The 17,107-nt window shown below is 39.4% G+C and overlaps 1 protein-coding gene across 1 annotated transcript in view; it reads left to right on the top strand.

The window, feature by feature from the left end:
* The window catches only part of LOC120531773 (sodium-driven chloride bicarbonate exchanger-like), a 337,177-nt gene that overhangs the window by 1,417 nt on the left and 318,653 nt on the right, over window positions 1-17,107 (top strand).

Genomic DNA, 17,107 nt, shown 5'->3' on the forward strand with positions numbered 1-17,107 from the left:
AATGAATCGTATTTAATTATACCCCCCAGGCGATGAAATGTTCTATTTTCAGATCTGTGCCCGCGGTGTGTTTTGTGCAGAACCTGACTGGATCTTTGAAATCTTGGTGTGAACCTTTCGTTCTTTCAGACTATGAGAATAATCGAATCTAGCATACACTTATAATACTCAGGATGGCTGTCTTTAATATCTGTGTATTCTACAGTTTTTTTTTAAGTCCTTGATAAAACAGGATGACATTCATCACTCATAGGCGCCCATCCATCTGCGTAACACCATATTTATAAGGTATAATTCATCTATTTCTATCAATGCACATGAAAAGTTCTATTAAACAAGATAATACATCATCAATATTCATTTGCACTCTACAACCACGAGTTGCATGTATGGCCCGACTTATGCGATCTTCTATCATTACAGGCCTTTGGCATAAATGGATGTGGGATTGGCAGTTATGGCATTTCTTGTTTTCTGTCAGAATCCTTATATCCATTTTTACATTTACGTTTTTTTTTTTTTTTACCATTGATGCTTTAATACAAATAACATAATTGCAACAGTTTTTGCAGAATTTCAACATTTTCATTTACGGCAGAACTAGCAATTTTCTAATAGTTGCAGATAAAAAGTCAGCAGTGGTAACTGAACTTGCAGCCATGAGCCATTAGTCCTACATTTTAGCTGTCAGGTCACATTGCCTAATGGCTGAGAGAGAGAATTCATGTTTTATCACTGTAAAGACAGGAATTCTATCAAAACTTGTGACAATTACACCAGATCACTATAACAGTTTTATATATTATTGTCTGTGTTAATTATAATGTATAATACTTTGAACTTGAGAGCTTACACTTTGTTATTGACTAGTCTGCTGTGAAAGGCACTTAAATGACTTATTGACTTATTTTTAAATATCCCTCCATTCATTATCCAACCCGCTATATTCTAACTACAGGGTCTGCTGGAGCCAATCCCAGCCAACACAGGGCGCAAGGCAGGAAACAAACCCCGGGCAGGGCACCAGCCCACCGCAGGGCACACACACACACACACACACACACACACACACTAGGGACAATTTAGAATCGCCAATGCACCTAACCTGCATGTCTTTGGACTGTGGGAGGAAATCAGAGCATCCGGAGGTAACCCACACAGACACGGGGAGAACATGCAAACTCCACGCAGGGAGTTCACTTCCTGGGTCTCCTAACTGCGAGGCAGCAGCGCTACCCACTGCGCCACCATGCTGCCCTATTTTTAAATATGCATTATCTAATTACTTTTGTTAATTATGAAAATATATCACAGGTCTGCAAAATTAAAATCATTAAAAACTGTTTTAAGTGTGAACGTTTGTTTTTATTTGCATTAGTGAGCACACAAAACATATAAATAGAATGCTTTCATCACATCACATTTAAGTACAAAATTGAAAAGAAATCTAAAATTTAACAAATGACACAATTTATTTATGATGAAAAATGATGTTCTAATTTAACATACAAATATTAAGTCCATCTACAGGGCCATCTTATCAGCACTATAGGGCCCCAGGTAAAGCAGTGCACTGTGGCTTCTACCTGCACAACCACTCAGCAAGTCACAACATACATAGATTAGCATGGGGCCCCGGGAACTGCCCAGCATGCCCATGTGTTAAGACAACCCAGTCCATCTAATATTTTTAAACATATGTAATGAAAAAAATACATATTCATTGACTAACATTTCAATTCACGTGTAACTGTAGTTTTTGTCACTTCTTAGTTTTTTTGATCCAAAACTTTGATGACTTACTTTTTAATTTACATGCAGCTCTAGTTTTTTTCATGTAGGTTTTTCATTTGGTGTCCCATCCTCTTTCTGCTGCATCTGAATGAACCACCCAGCAGTAGTCCGCCATCATACTGACATCCTAGCATCCCCGGTCCCTTCTTTTCATGTCCTTGATATCCCAATGGAGCCTTTCACCCTGCTCTTCACTCACTTCTCCAAGATTTTTGGGGAAAAATTCCAAATGGGAATGTAAAAAGTGAACTTTGAGACTCCTGTTGGAACGCAAGTCCTTAAACTTAACAAATACACTTTTTACATTTTCTTTAAAATTTGGATCTTTATTGTTACCTGAAAACTTAAAAATTACTACCTAAGCCTCACGTTCCAGGTCATTCATCACACCATCCAATTCTACTTCACATATTCATTTTCTAACATCAGACCTGGCAAACATTCCTCATTTCAATTCAGCCTCACACAAGCCCAAAACTTTCAGCACAAAAACATAGAAAAGGCCCACCTTTTGATAGGACTTTGACAAACTGCCTCATTACACCAAGCTTAATATGGAGTGGTGCTAGCAGAACTTGATTTGGATCCACCAAGTTAGGTCTGACAATGGTTTTGGCAACAAGCTGTCACTTTTTTCTAACTGGCCATTCCTTCTGAACATAGTGTCACTTCTTGGCTCAGTGGTCCCACTCCCATGGCCTTCTGATGGCTTCACTTGCTTCTACCTGCTTTGACTCATCACTATGTTCAGTTCCAGCTGTTCTTCTTCTTTCAGCTGCTCCCATTAGGGGTTGTCACAGCGGATCATCTTCTCCCATATCTTTCTGTCCTCTACTCCTCTTGCTCTGTCACACCCGTCACCTCCATGTCCTCTCTCAGCACATCCATAATCCTTCTCTTACGTCTTCCTCTTTTCCTCTTACCAGGCAGGTCTATCCTTGGCATCCTTTTCCCAATATACTGCGCATCTCTCCTCTGCACATGTCCAAACCAACGCAATCTCGCCTCTCTTATTGAATAAAATAACTGTTTGATTTAAACATGCTGGGAAATGAACTAGAAAACATACTAGAAAAACTAATATTAGAAAATTTTAAATTCAAACAGATTCTTATTGAAATATTATATTTAATTAATTATACAGCAAAAGCAAAAAAATGTTTATAGTCGACAACTAAAAAATGCGTTTTGTCAAAAAATGCCACATAATGGAGAGAAATGGTTTTCACTTTTGAATTCAGACCCAAAACTATATAAAGATCACATGAAGTAATCCAAACAAATTTTTCAACTTTTAGACCCCTTTTTTGTTGTGGAATTATTGCTGTTTTTATTTGGTATACCAAATACGCACGCAGAACAGTAGGATCCACATTTGTCACATATAGCAACTAAGGGATATCTTTAGGTGGGTGCCCTGGTGGTGGAATGATCAGCAATCTAATATTTTTATTGTCCAACATCTCTAGAGTTTCTCTTGAATTCTCTGTTTAAATCCCAGCCCCGTCTCTGCCTATTTATGCCCATGTCTCGTTGAGGCTGTCCTCCCACATCAGAAGTTTGTGCAGTTAAGTTCATTAGCAGCTCGAAGATAGATAGATCGATGGATACTTTATTAATCCCAAGGGGAAAGGTAAATCCATTTAAATGAAAATGGATGTGTGTGAGTGAGTGTGGTCTTCGATGGACGTGTGTCCTGTTTCTGGTTTTTATTTCCTTGCCTTGTGTCCAGTGCTGTCAGGATGGAGTCCAATACTGTACTAACCTGAACTGGGCTTGGAATTGGATGGATAGACATCTTCATAATGTACATACTCTATCTTCAGTCTTGTAAAAAATACTGAGGGCACACGTGATTTAGTGTGAAAGCTGAAGGATATGCAGGCAATCAATCAATCAGTCCTTGTTACATGCAGTGAAACACAAAGAGCTTTTAAAAGAAATTGATAACAGCACACTATGAAGCTGAAGGCACTTTTAAATTATTATACACTCTTAAAATCAGGGGTTGTAGTGGATCTTCAGAGCAATGCTTTAAGGGAAATATTTCTGGTTCCCTGAAAACCCATGCGCACGAAGGTTCCTGAAAGAGTCTTTATTTAGTATGTAAGTCTGTACTAGATGCCATAAATAACCATGAATAGATAATAACAGATTTGTGAAGTTCCTGATTTTAAAATGTCTCTGTCTGCATACAATAACACAGGCTCAGTTCAGGTTTTCTTGATTTGCTAGCGTCCTGCTGGTTAGCCAACCACACATTACAGATTTCTGTTTTGCCCACATTTCAGGGACCAGTTCAAAGCTCAAACAGCCAACTTCATATACAAAGAACCTGCCCCAGAATTAAATGGTTCTTTGTCAAGTAGGGGAGCTACGAGGAACCACACAACCGAATAAAATACCATTAGAGAATCATCATTTTTAAGACTGTATGTCAAATGACTAGAATGAACAAGGAAGGTCACCGGAATATTCTTTAATAAGAAGTTACAATAGTCAGACTTTTAGAACACTCATCTTCATTAGAGGGAATGCCAGAAAGAATAAAAGTCATGTCACAAGAGGAAAATGACCTACAAAGGTATACAGATAGAATATAACTTCCTGCCAAGTGGCAATTTATAATGCTAGAAGAGTTGGTCTCGTCCGTTACGGGAGATTAACTTCAGAAGTGGAACTCCGTTAGCAGTGGTGTTATTTTTTCTCTTATTTTCTTTATCATCCTGAGATATCCTGTATTTATTCCACACGAGGAGGTTTTATTTCAGTATATGCAAGCATATATAAACATGAGCGTCAGGAAAGGGGCTGAGAAAGAAACGGAAAAGAAATCTAAAGCTTCATCCATGCTTTGTCTCCAGCCGAGAGCGAATGTGCAAGTGATTCAGTTCACAATAGCTTGTCGATTCCAGAAGATTTATTGAAACTGAAAATGGCCTTGCCTTCCACATTGTCATCTACTCCTTCCGAGCCGGGAGTATCGACTTTAACTGGGCTTGCTACTTCACCTGCGGAGCATGGAGACCAAAAAGATCTGTCTGAACTGAAGGTAATGATCACCGCAATGGCCACCGACATAAAGGAGCTCAAGAAAGATATAAAGGAAGAAATAAGTGATATAAAGAAATAAATAAATTATATTAGGAAAATTGATATAAATGATATAAGGAAACAAATAAAGGACATACACAAGACAAGACAAATGAGAAGCTGCTACAGGATGTTACAGACCAGGAGAAACGTGTAAATAATCGCTTTGAGGCAGCCTTCAAAGGGTATGCTAGAAAAAATTGAGGAACAAAATCAGGAAAATACGTCTACATTTGAGAATAAACTGAGAGCACTTGGCGCCCAGTTGGAAGATGTTAAGCAAACGTTCACCACTCGAATTGAAACAGCCGAACAACTGACATCTACCGCCAACGGAAAAGCAACAGCTGCAAATTCCGAATGCAAAATACTCGGAGACAGACTTGCTGCACTGGAAGATGGATGAAGAAGGAATAATATTAGAATTGAAGGTCTCCCTGAGAATTATGAAAATCCAAACCCAATGAAATTCTCAGCTGAACTATTCTCTAAAATAATTGGAGAGGACTGTAAATCAGACACCGAGATAGCAGCAGCTTACCGCATATGGGAATCAAATACCTCTAAACCTAGGACTCTTATCGTGCATTTAGAAAATTTACAATCTGAAATTACATATAATGTTACTTCTCATACAGAATTTTATTTGAAAATAACCACATTCGTATTTTCCCTGATTTCTCACCCTCAGCAGAAGAGTAAGAGCATCATTTTTGGTTGAACATGGTGTAAGAGAATGACACAACAAAATGAAAAAGATTTGGGGTCCAACCCAGCACGCTGTATATTATGGTGGCAAGAAAAAAAATAAGCAAATGAGAAAAAGGTGTTTTCTTGAGTGAAAATGGCAGAACTTCAGGTTTTAAGCCCTCTGAACAGGAAGGGGCAGGTCCAGGTGGCCGAACACTGGAAGTGATGTCAGTGATGTCATAGCTGTCAATCATCCAGTCTGCAGAGGGGAAAAGTGCGAGGCATTAAAACACAGCTCCAGCCCCTGATGAGGTGGTAGAATTACAGCCACCCTTCACCTGTCCCATAAATACAGTTAGGTCCATAAATATTTGGACAGAGACAACTTTTTTCCAATTTTGGTTCTGTACATTACCACAATGGATTTTAAATGAAACAACTCAGAGGCAGTTGAAGTGCAGACTTTCAGCTTTAATTCAGTGGGTTGAACAAAAAGATTGCATAAAAATGTGAGGCAACTAAAGCATTTTTTTAACACAATCCCTTCATTTCAGGGACTCAAAAGTAATTGGGCAAATTAAATATCTGGAAATAAAATGTTAATTTCTAATACTTGGTTGAAAACCCTTTGCTGGAAATGACAGCCTGAAGTCTTGAACTCACGGACATCACCAGATGCTGGGTTTCCTCCTTTTTAATGCTCTGCTAGGCCTTTACTGCAGCGACTTTCAGTTGCTGTTTGTTTGTGTGCCTTTCTGTCTGAAGTTTAGTCTTCAACAAGTGAAATGCACGCTCAGTTGGGTTAAGATCAGGTGACTGACTTGGCCATTCAAGAATTTTCCACTTCTTTGCTTTAATAAACTCCTGGCTTGCTTTGGCTGTATGTTTTGGGTCATTGTCCATCTGTATCATGAAATGCTGCCCAATCAATTTGACTGCATTTAACTGGATTTGAGAAGACAGTATGTCTCTGAACACCTTGGCTGCTTCTGTCCTGTGTCACATCATCAATAAACACTAGTGTCCCAGTGCCACTGGCAGCCATGCACGCCCAAGCCATCACACTGCCTGACTCCACGTGTTTTACAGATGATGTGGTATGCTTTGGATAATGTGCTGTTCCACGCCTTCTCCATACTTTCTTCTTGCCATCATTCTGGTAGAGGTTGATCTTGGTTTCATCTGTCCAAAGAATGTTTTTCCAGAACTGTGCTGGCTTTTTTAGATGTTCTTTAGCAAAGTCCAATCTAGCCTTTCTATTCTTGAGGCTTATGAGTGGCTTGCACCTTGCAGTGCACCCTCTGTATTTACTTTCATGCAGTCTTCTTTATGGTAGACTTGGATATCGATACCACCCCTGGAGAGTGTTGTTCACTTGGTTGGCTGTTGTGAAGGGGTTTCTCTTCACCATGAAAAAGATTCTGCGATCATCCACCACTGTTGTCTTCCGTGGATGTCCAGGTCTTTTTGCGTTTCTGAGTTCACGAGTGCTTGCTTTCTTTCTCAGGATGTACCAAACTGTAGATTTTGCCACTCGTAATATTGTAGCAATTTCTCGGATGGGTTTTTCTGTTTTCGCAGCTTAAGGATGGCTTCTTTCACCTGCATGGAGAGCTCCTTTGACCGCATGTTGTCTGTTCACAGCAAAATCTTCCACATGCAAGCACCACACCTCAAATCAACTCCAGGCCTTTTATCTGCTTAACTGATAATGACATAACGACGGACTTGAACACACCTGCCCATGAAATAGCCTTTGAGTCAATTGTCCAATTACTTTTGAGCCCCTGAAATGAAGGGATTGTGTTAAAAAAATGCTTTAGTTGCCTCACATTTTTATGCAATCTTTTTGTTCAGCCCACTGAATTAAAGCTGAAAGTCTGCACTTCAACTGCCTCTGAGTTTTTTCATTTAAAATTCATTGTGGTAACGTACAGAACCAAAATTAGAAAAAAGTTGTCTCTGTCCAAATATTTATGGACCTAACTGTACATGCACACGCGTGACAATGGCTCACTCATACAGTCTAATCTGGGAACATTTTTTTGGGAAAGCAGTGAATTCAATTAATCGATCAGAAATCCTTCTGTATAACAGCAGCATTTATTTTTATAGCATATTTTCGTACAATCAATGTAGCTCCTAGTGCTTTACAAGATGAAATAAAAAGGAAGTTAATATGTAAAACATAAACAAACAAGATTAGGCAATACAATTATACAGTATGTAGCAGAGAAAAAGGTAAGGTAGGAAAGCCAAGAGGACAGAATAAACAAACAAACAAACAAAAAAAGAACTCCAGTTAACACCTTTCATTGTGAGCTTGCTTTTAAGGAACTAATATAAGACATTTCCTTACTGCTGAAGATGGAATAATAGCAAGTGTGTGAATAACTTGCCATAAATGAGAAAATGGATCAGTACAATGAGAGAGAGATCTGCAATGGTGGCTCCATATAGAGCACCTCATATATTGTTAAAAATAACGTTTCATTGATAGCACTTTTCTGGGTTGTGTGGTTCTTCATAGGAACCTCGCCTGAGTATTTGATTCTGGGAAGAGTTCTTTGCATATGAAGTTGGTTTTTTGAGCTTTGAAAAGGTTCTTATATTTGAAGAAAACAGAAATCTTTAATGTATAGTAGACTCACTAGCAGGATATTAGCAGATCAAGAAAACCTGAACTTAGAGTGTGTTAATATATTCAGCAAATCAGGAATCAATGGCACGTTACAAATTTGTTACCAGCTATTCATTGCTATTCATGGATCTATTTAGGGATCTAAATTAATAAAGTTGGGTCTGGATCCTCCATGAGGATGTTTTTTTGAGGAACTAATAATGGTTCGCCTATAACATCGCTCTGAGGTGCCCCTTTGTAGCCGGTATTTTTAAGAGTGTACGATTTTGGTCTTTAGGGTACACAGTACAGTATAGGAGGTGGTGGGCACATCCAGCATGACACTTGTGAATGTTTTCCAGTAGTAACCTGTTTCCTACACTTTTATCCATGAATTCCTCAACTGTGACATTTCTTGGCCTTTTAAGACATCGAAGATGGCTGTCATTGGCTTGTTTTATGGCCATGTCTTTAATCAGAGGAGAAATCACAACTGGAAGCATCCTTGCTATGTGTGCCCTTTTCTCATGATGATGCATTGGGTTTGGAGTGGTTAGAGGTTGGTATGGCTAGACCCTTAGCATATAAGTAGCGTCTGACACTGAATGTGTAATGGTGTGAAGGACATAATTAAGGAGGGAATGCCCTGAGAAATGGTAAGGACCATGAGATGAAATCACAAGAAGAGCAGGCAAATACTGGAATTCTGTGAGAGAACAAGAAGTAGAACCCAATGACTAAGCCCAATACAAGAAATTCAAGACAACAGACAGAAAGAACACTATTTCCTTCTTGGAAGTGCCTTTTAGCTTCCTCTAACACCAATAAGAAAACAAGAGATATGGAAATCTAAAACAAAGATGCCTGTGTCATGCATGCCTTTAGTAGAAAAGCCAAGAATATTTTAAAATAGGAATCGGATGATAAAAACAAGACTAAAAAATGTGAAAGTTTGTAACCAAAACTTAGTCCAAACAAGAAAGTATAGTCAGGAAAATGAAAGGGAGAAGTCTTTATGTTGGAAAGCCAAAATGAGCAGGAAACAAAGCACACACAACCACATGTAAGTAATCTTTCTCCAAACTTGGTTAACCCAAGAATGCACTGTGATGATCTTTTATACTGTCACTCAATCGATTCACCTGAATTCTCCCAGCAGTTACAATAGCAACAGAAGTCACAATTTTCAAAGAAAACAAACTGGCATTGAAAAAAGTAAACACCTTTGAACACATTTCAAATACTTTTTTTATAGACTTTCATCAGATTCAGGACATGGACAAACCTGCACAACAAAATGGAAATTCATAAAAAAATGCGTAATAAAACAGATACAAATTTAGAAGGGCACAAAACTTAATTAGGCAGAGCAAGATGACATAATATGTCATGCTTCTTGAGTGTCATGTGACTGACAACAAGCATAGCAACTACAGCATATACAATATGGCCACAGCCATGTACAAAAATATAAAATGGCAGCACCCAGGAAAGCATCCTAAGGCAAAATGGTGCCATTAAAAATTAACCGTAAGAAGTTAATAGCTTTGAGTATAAACATTTTAAGCACTAAAATTTCAAAGTGATCGGTGAACAAGGTAATATTATACCACATGACTGCTTATGATCATGTGGCTATAGTGGTCTGTTAAAGCATTTCCTCCTCCAAAAAGACAAGCAGTCCTAAAACTGTGCTAACTGTGTAAGCCCGTGCTGTAAAGGACCTGGGGTCCTAGAAAGCTTAGAAATCGTCAGAAAAAAAATTGAAATGTAGAGATGTCAGGTAATTGAAAGGAACTACTCTGAGTGTCTCTCTTCTAGGAGGATTCGTTTTGCCGACGTGCTTGCATCGTTTGTGCATTAGCGGCGGGAGGAAAAGTAAAAGGGATACCGTTTTGCCGATGTTAGCGGCTAAGCGACTTTGTCTTTCTTCGGAGGTTTCGTTTTGCAGACGTGCTGGCCTCTCTTGTGTTATTAGCGGCTAAATGAGTTTCCGCGGAGGTGGAGCCCTAACCCCAACTCCACCTCTCACGTCCGGGCTGGACAGACACACTCACTAGACTTTTATATATAAGAATATAGTACACAGGTAGATGTCATTATATGGTGAGGTCTGACATCTGACCGTACCCACAACTAACCCCACCCTGACCTGGTTACACCCCAAGGACCTTCTCCTTTTTTGAGGCACCTACTGTATTAGTCTGGGTTTATTATTTGAATGACATTTTACAAAAATGTAATTATTACACTGAAGACAAAGTGCAAGCGCATAACGATATTATTCTTCATGACTTGAAAATTTCTGTAATGAAGCACTGTGCATAATGTTAAAGAAAATTGAAAGAACTCAATTCCTGCATAGGATGAAATTGTCAAGAAGAAATACAAACTGAAATAAATATGAACACAGCAGCTGTACTGACGTGAAGTGACAGCAGGTACATTTAGGAGGCAGGAACTGGGAAATGAGAATGAAAACAACAGACAAAATAAAGAAGATTATGTTAGGATTGGGTATCTTTTATACATTTTTTTGTTTTAATTCTGGTAGTCTGATACTCATTTGGGTTTCTTTTTGTGCCAATGAGTTTGATTCTGACATCCAGATGTGGCAATTCTCCTTCATTTTAAACATTAATAATTTTTTGAACCATTTCTTACACCTTTTTGGTTTTCATGCTCACTGACATTTCGGAGCTCTGCTCATTAGGAGAAATACAAGTTGCTAGGGCGTATCCTCTGAAGTAGTGACATGATGTGATCTCTTAAACGGTCCTCCAGGAAATCACTTCCTCATCTGAGATATGGATTCAAAACTCTTTGCAAATCAAAATCAGAGAACTAAGCAAGGATTTTATTACACCAGATCAAATCAACTGTAATGTCTGCAAGCAGACAGGGTTTGACAGTGAGCCGGGAGAAAAAGGCTAACAGTAAAAAAGAGTCAATTAGTGAAAACAAGAAACACAAATTGTGGTTAAAAACAAAGCAAAGCAGTTGTAACCAAAGATCGTTTAGCAGAAAGAGTTTGAAAGAATGAGTTTAAAAGGGTTTTGAATCTGCAATTCAGATAAGGAAATGATTTCTTGGAGGACCTTTTAGTCCATGATCCATGCCACCAGGTATAAATCAGAGATGGAAGTAGATTCATACCTGGTGGCATGGATGGCAATGACTATCTTACAGACAGACCTCAATATGTGCGTCTTGGGAACTTCAGGTCTGACATTGTGATCTGCAACACAGGAGCACCACAGGGGACTGTACTTTCTCCGGTCCTGTTCAGCCAATATACATTGGACTTCCAATACAACTCGGAGCCCTGCCACGTGCAAAAGTTCACTGACGACACTGCTATCATCAGGAGTGGGCAGGAGGAGGAGTATAGGAACCTAATCAAGGACTTTGTTAAACGGTGCGACTCAAACTACCTACAACTGAACACCAGCAAAACCAAGGAGATGGTGGTGGATTTTAGGAGGCCCAGGCCCCTCACGGACCCCGTGATCATCAGAGGTGACTATGTGCAGAGGGTATAGACCTATAAATGCCTGGGAGTGCAGCTGGATGACAAATTGGACTGGACTGCCAATACTGATGCTCTGTGCAAGAGAGGACAGAGCCGACTATACTTCCTTAGAAGGCTGGCATCCTTCAACATCTGCAATAAGATACTGCAGATGTTCTACCAGATGGTTGTGGTGAGCACCCTCTTCTATGCAGTGGTGTGCTGGGGAGGCAACATAAAGAAGAGGGACGCCACACGCCTGGACAAACTGGTGAGGAAGGCAGGCTCTATTGTAGGTACGGAGCTGGACAGTTTGACATCCGTGGCAGAGCGACGGGCACTGAGCAGGCTCCTGTCAATCATGGAGAATCCACTGCATCCACTGAACAGGATCATCACCAGACAGAGGAGCAGCTTCAGTGACAGACTGCTGTCACCGTCCTGCTCCACTGACAGACAGGAGATCATTCCTCCTCCACGCTATGCGACTTTTCAATTCCACCCGGTGGGGTAAACGTTAACATACAAAGTTATTGTGTTTTTACCTGCATTTTTATCACTCTTTAATTTAATATTGTTTTTTATCAGTATGCTGCTGCTGGAGTATGTGAATTTCCCCTTGGGATTAATAAAGTATCTATCTATCTATCTATCTATCTATCTATCTATCTATCTATCTATCTATCTATCTATCTATCTATCTATCTATTATATAGTGCCTTCTATCTATCTATCTATCTATCTATCTATCTATCTATCTATCTATCTATCTATCTATCTATCTATCTATCTATCTATCTATTATATAGTGCCTTATATCTATCTATCTATCTATCTATTATATAGTGCCTTATATCTATCTATCTATCTATCTATCTAATGCTTGGATACATACCTTGGGTCGCTAGTGACCCGTGCTGTCATGTTTATAGCTTTCACAGGGTCATGTGATACAGTATTGTTGCAATTTCCCAGGTATGCTTCGTTCATTTCTTCTGCAACAGTTTACAACCAATGTGCCAAATATGCAAATATAGTTTTAAATTGTTTTATTACCATCATTTATTCCCCTAAAACATTTGGGGTCACTAGTAAACCTGAACACGGTAAAGTGTCAGTATTTTTACATCCGTACTTTAAGTGCTGCTTTTGTAAACAGCACTCGAACCAAACAGTTATTTTTTTTCTGCATTTCTTTGTATCTATGTTTGCTCATTGCAGTTGTGTTTCTAACTTGCTGCTTATTATTTAGGTATTTATGAGTTCAGAGAGTTAAGAGATAAGAAAAGAAATGCCCCAGTGCTTATCAGCACAGTAAGCCCTTGAAAGAGCCCCTGTCATTGATGGCAGATGATGAGTCAGAGAAAGGCACAGAGGCATGCAGCACTCGACAAACAATGAACAACAGAGTAAAGTAGTGCAGAGTGATACTTTTTATGCCATCAGAACCTGAATGTTCTGGGCAGAGAGGTCAGATGAGGAGGAGAATGATGTTGAATGTGAAGGGAGGCAGGCAGCTGTAGAAGCTGCACAGAATGAAACAGCACATGCTACATCACCTGAAAAAGCTTTGCTTCATAGAGAAGCAAAAGTGGACAAAAAACAAACAAGGTGTCATTACACCTGAATTTAGGTATTTTTGAGTTTAGAAAGTTAGCAGATAATACAAGAAGTGCTACCGATGCTTATTAGTATAAGAAGCCCTTGAAAGAGTTCCTGTTGATGGCAGATGACGACTCAGGGAGAGGCTTTGAGGCATGCAGCATGGAGACAAATGATGAACAACATAGTAAGCCGGTGCATGCTTGTAATAGCATTTGATCCAGAGTGTTCTGGACAGGGAATTGTAGAGGAGCAGATCTCAGAACAGGCAGAGGAGGAGGTTGAATAAGAAAGCGGCAGACAGCTGTAGAAGCTGCACAGATTGAAACAGCACAAGTCAGATCACCTGAAACAGCTTCTTTTATAAGCAAAAGTAGATGAAAAACACAGAAGGTGCCACATATACCCAGTATTACTGGACTGCAAAATACTTGACTGCTGCAGTGTGTGCCAGCCATGTTTCATTGATCTTAAAAATGTAACTGTGATCTGTTATTATTGTGGTGGGTACCAGACTATGATTGTGTAATCTACACTAATAAAAGGCAAAGCCCTTACTGACTCACTCACTCACTCACTCACTCACTCACTCACTCACTCACTCACTCACTCACTCACTCACTCACTCACTCATCACTAATTCTCCAACTTCCCATGTAGGTAGAAGGCTGAAATTTGGCAGGCTTATTCCTTATAGCTTACTTAAAAAAGTTAAGTAGGTTTCATTTCGAAATTCTACACATAACGGTCATAACGGTCAACAACGTCTGCCATGTTGAACTTTCTTATTTATGGCCCCATCTTCACGAAATTTGGTAGGCGGCTTCCCTGCGCTAATCGAAACCGATGTACGTACTTATTTCAGTGGTATGACGCCACTGTCGGCTGCCATATTGAACTTTCCAACGTCACTAATTCTCCAACTTCCCGTGTAGGTAGAAGGCTGAAATTTGGCAGGCTCATTCCTTACAGCTTACTTAAAAAAGTTAAGTAGGTTTAATTTCGAAATTCTACACATAACGGTCATAACGGTTGACAACGTTCGCCATGTTGAACTTTCTTATTTATGGCCCCATCTTCATGAAATTTGGTAGGTGGCTTCCCTGCGCTAACTGAAACCGATGTACATACTTATTTCGGTGGTTTGACGCCACTATCGGCCGCCATATTGAACTTTCCAGCGGTCTTTGTTACTTATGGGCCCATCTTCAAGAAATTTGGTACGCGGGTTCCCAACGCTAACTGAATCCTACTTAAGTACATATATACGTCCATAGCCTGCAGCTCGGTCACCGTGTGAGGCGCCGTTGGGTCCCCCATCCCAACGCTTCCCACGTTGTTGGCTGCCTGCCTATATAAGGCCATCTGTCGCTCCGGTCTCTTCATTCCCTTCCTTGCTTCGCCACGGGATTCACGTCTCCCTGCTGATAACTACAGCCTTTTTATTTAGTCCACAGCTTCTTCGCTGTTTTATTGTTCATCTATTACGATTATAGTTATTGTGTAGGTATTTTAGACTTACTTTACATTGTTCAGGTACCCATTTCCTTTATTGTTCCAACCGTACCCCCATTAACATGTCTTATCGAGGTGATCACCATCGATCAAAGAACTGTCACTTAATGAGTGGTTTCCATGCCCGGAGATGGCACATACCTTTTCCATTCTCTTTGTTACATATTGCACGGCCATATCAGGCTCAGTCTTGATATCTGGAGTAACATTGTGTCTTATGTATTGAATGACTGGGACAGGTTCAAGGTGTGGACTGAAGATGGTACAGTAGATAATTATACTACACAGGAGCACTAGAAGAGTGAAATGCTTAAGCCCTTCACCTATGCTTCTGCATGTGAGTTGATGGCTGCCGCTGAATTGCTCGGTTGTCGCTTTCAAGTGTACCGTAATGGCCAAATATTTTACACCTTTCAACAACCGCCAATGCCTCTTAAACGTCTTAGATTCACAGGTGACGATTTCAGTAGTGGACATTTTCTCCTTTGTTGTTCTTGGGGGTGTTCAGTACCAGAGACCATTTCTGGATGTTCATTCCATCCTTTTGAAACCTCTGGAATTTAATATTGTCACGCTTGGGTCACAGATTTGCACAGAAACACAGGAGGTTGTAGAGACAGGAACATTATTCAAGCACTGCAAATGAACATTTGTCTCTTTTTCCTAAAGTTTAAACTTGCTCCATGACAAGACAGAGGTGACAGTTCCGTCAGGAGCAGAGAGTGTCAGAGAGAGAGAAAAGCAAACAATCAATTCCAAAACTGACAGGTGCTGTTCAGGCTTTTAAGTATGCAGAGTACCGTGCGGGAAGCATATTGTGCGACAGACCAGATCACACGCAAGCCCAGCAAGTAAGGGAGCAATGTGAAGGTACTCTGTCAACGTTTTTAGGAGAGGTTTTCCCAGGAGCATCTGTATCCTCTAGGGGTGCGTTCAGCCCCCCAGCTCACAATATATTTAACTTTTCTCTGATATTTTGTTTTGTTTATGGTGCAATCATTTTGGTGGTCCCGTCATCAGGACAGAACATCAGGTTGTTAAGTGATGTCATTAATGCAACACTTGATAAACCAACACAATGGATTGTTTAACATCAAAGGATACTAATAGTAGATTTAAATGTGTTAGTGTTTCCAATTGATTCACAGTTTAAGAATTGTTAGCAAATTATTAATGACCACAACTTTGCCCTTGTATTTTGGTGTCAGATTGCTGGTTCTCCAGGTACTGACTTTCCCTGCATTTTAGTAATCATCTCCTAATCCTTTTTGCCAGTCCTTCTTATGTTACTAAATTATGGGAGCTGGTCTTATCAGTTCTGAAATACTGTTTTAATTCTGACATTTAAAGAATTTTTTTTGTTTCCTCTTTGTTGGAACTGATAGGGCCCATAACCAAAACAAAAAGGGACGTGAAAAATAATACGTCAAAATCAGGTCAAATATGAATGAATTTCCCATAATACAACCCCCTGAAATGAAACAAAAGTACTAGGAAACAATAAAAGAACTAATATAAAACGGAAACACTATCATGACAGCAGAAAAATGAAAAAACTATGTGTCTTATGTAAGCACTCCAATATACATTTGATATTATCAGTGCACAAGTCACATTCTGTATCCTTTAGAGTTCTGAAATTACAATGAAACTGAAACTTTGACCTTCTTATAGTTTCTGGTGTTAGTGGAAGATCAGCAAGACTGTCTGTAGTGACCCATCCATACAGTGAACTGGACCATCTGTCCGGTTGGATGGCCGGCCTCGAGGAGTTGTACTTGAGATTGATGAGCTTCTGTTGTCCCCGGAACAGGAGACTCATTCACTTTCATCAAAACCCATTTTAAAGACAGACTCTGACATCGTAAACAAAATACACGTAAAGGCTTGCAAAAATCCAGCATTCGAAGGAATAAAAAAGGTCTGTATTTTGTCATTTATGAAAAGACATGCAGAATCATTGAAGCTTGTAGGGACAACATTGTCATTTAAATACTTTTTAAAGGAATGTGAGATGATGCATACAATCCCGCCTTTATGATGCCAGAGGCTAACTTTGAAGCTGATTGGCTGTAATCTCAATGTTATTCTCAGAACAACAGAAACCTAACAGAATACCAACAGTAGTAAAAAGAAAGAATGGAATGTATTTTCTTCTACTTACACAAGTTCTATTTTCTGTTTAAATGAAATGTTTTATTTATATTTAAACTAATATTTCAGACTATATTTAAAGACAACAAATTCTTAAAAAGAATTAGTCTTAAAAATCACAACAAAAG

Source organism: Polypterus senegalus, chromosome 6 (genome assembly GCF_016835505.1).
Source record: "Polypterus senegalus isolate Bchr_013 chromosome 6, ASM1683550v1, whole genome shotgun sequence".
In the NCBI taxonomy this organism is placed as follows: Eukaryota; Metazoa; Chordata; class Cladistia; order Polypteriformes; family Polypteridae; genus Polypterus; species Polypterus senegalus.